This window comes from Durio zibethinus, unplaced genomic scaffold, assembly GCF_047325235.1.
Source record: "Durio zibethinus cultivar Kanyao isolate XHJ-2024 unplaced genomic scaffold, ASM4732523v1 HiC_scaffold_402, whole genome shotgun sequence".
Lineage (NCBI taxonomy): Eukaryota > Viridiplantae > Streptophyta > Magnoliopsida > Malvales > Malvaceae > Durio > Durio zibethinus.
This window is the reverse complement of record NW_028323025.1, coordinates 365,001-367,500: the sequence shown is the minus strand read 5'-3', so window position 1 is coordinate 367,500 and position 2,500 is coordinate 365,001.

The window sequence follows — 2,500 nt, the reverse complement described above, 5'->3', positions numbered from 1 at the left end:
TACCGAAGGGCAGCCTATGCCGATGATGGTCGATGCATGTGCCATCACCATGCGCCATCATGTGCCATTGATGGTCGAGGCCTTGGCCGAAGTTCGATTTTGAGCCACGGTGCCCATGCTTGGCTCCAGCATGTGCTGGTGCCGCATTTTTTTCACTCGGGACAGCATCGCCGGAGCATCGCCGGAGCATCGCCGGAGTACCGCCGGAGAACCTGACCGGCGGCATTGGGGTTCCGGCGATTGGGAGGGGGGCCGGGGGGGTGTGCGCACATGATGTGCGATGGGTGCTGGTACTTGGCCTTGTGTTGGCCCCCTATCCCTCATCAAACCTCTGAGAATTCACACCCCCTTAAAGAGCATTTGAGATTTTACAGGTTTGCTACCAGTAGCCGTTAAAGTGTCTGAAATGGGGACACTTTTTTCAAACGGTCACAAAATCTTCTCTACTTCGAGTTTTTAGCTGAATTTTTTTGTGCATGCCAACAAAAATAGAAGGATCATGCCTACAAAATTTGGGGCCAAAAATCCTTATAAAAAAATTTTAAAAAATCCCGAACCGCAAAAAGTTTCGAAAATCATGAAAAATAGAAAACGAGTCATCTTCCAACGAAACTTCACGTGAAGGCTTAGGGGACCATTGTATGAATTTACAAGCCATAAAAATGGCATTGGCACGGCAGAAATTTGAAGATGTGCCTAAACCCACCAGGGCCCAGCGTGTGCCGATGGTGCTCGAGGCAACCGCCCGCACCAGGGCCCAGCGTGTGCCGATGGTGCTCGAGGCAAGCGCCCGCACCAGGGCCCAGCGTGTGCCGACGGTGGTCGAGGCAACCGCCCGCACCAGGGCCGATAGTGTGCCAATGGTGCTCGAGGCAACCTGTCGCACCAGGGCCCAGCGTGTGCCGATGGTGATCGAGGCAACCTGCCGCACCAGGGCCCAGCGTGTGCCGATGCTGGTCGAGGCAAGCGCCCGCACCAGCGCCCAGCGTGTGCCGATGGTGCTCGAGGCAACCGACCGCACCAGGGCCCAGCGTGTGCCGATGGTGCTCGAGGCAACCTGCCGCACCAGGGCCCAGCGTGTGCCGATGGCGCTCGAGGCAAGCTCCCGCACCAGGGCCCAGCGTGTGCCGATGGTGCTCGAGGCAACCTGCCGCACCAGGGCCCAGCGTGTGCGGATGGTGCTCGAGGCAAGCGCCCGCACCAGGGCCCAGCGTGTGCCGATGGTGGTCGAGGCAACCGCCCGCACCAGGGCCCAGCGTGTGCCGATGGTGGTCGAGGCAACCTGCCGCACCAGGGCCCAGCGTGTGCCGATGGTGCTCGAGGCAACCGACCGCACCAGGGCGGAGCGTGTGCCGATGGTGGTCGAGGCAACCGCCCGCACCAGGGCCCAGCGTGTGCCGATGGTGGTCGAGGCTGCCGATGGTGGTCGAGGCAACCTGCCGCACCAGGGCCCAGCGTGTGCCGATGGTGGTCGAGGCAACCGACCGCACCAGGGCCGAGCGTGTGCCGATGGTGCTCGAGGCAAGCTGCCGCACCAGGGCCCAGCGTGTGCCGATGGTGGTCGAGGCAACCGCCCGCACCAGGGCCCAGCGTGTGCCGATGGTGATCGAGGCAACCGACCGCACCAGGGCCCAGCGTGTGCCGATGGTGCTCGAGGCAACCTGCCGCACCAGGGCGGAGCGTGTGCCGATGGTGGTCGAGGCAAGCGCCCGCACCAGGGCCCAGCGTGTGCCGATGGTGGTCGAGGCAACCGACCGCACCAGGGCCCAGCGTGTGCCGATGGTGCTCGAGGCAACCTGCCGCACCAGGGCCCAGCGTGTGCCGATGGTGGTCGAGGCAAGCGCCCGCACCAGGGCCCAGCGTGTGCCGATGGTGGTCGAGGCAAGCGCCCGCACCAGGGCCCAGCGTGTGCCGATGGTGCTCGAGGCAACCGACCGCACCAGGGCCCAGCGTGTGCCGATGGTGCTCGAGGCAAGCGCCCGTACCAGGGCCCAGCGTGTGCCGATGGTGATCGAGGCAAGCGCCCGCACCAGGGCCCAGCGTGTGCCGATGGCAGTGCCCAGCGTGTGCCGATGGTGGTCGAGGCAAGCGCCCGCACCAGTGCCCAGCGTGTGCCGATGGTGGTCGAGGCAAGCGCCCGCACCAGGGCCCAGCTTTTGCCGATGGTGATCGAGGCAACCGGCCGCTCCAGGGCCCAGCGTGTGCCGATGGTTATCGGGGCAACCGGCCGCACCAGGGCCCAGGGTCTGCCGATGGTGCTCGAGGCAACCGCCCGCACCAAGGCTCAGCATGTGCCGCTGGTGATCGAGGCAACAACCCACACCAGGGCCCAGCTTGTGCCGATGGCGGTCGAGGCAAGTGCCCGTACCGAAGGGCAGCCTATGCCGATGATGGTCGATGCATGTGCCATCACCATGCGTCATCATGTGCCATTGATGGTCGAGGCCTTGGCCGAAGTTCGATTTTGAGCCACGGTGCCCATGCTTGGCTCCAGCATGTG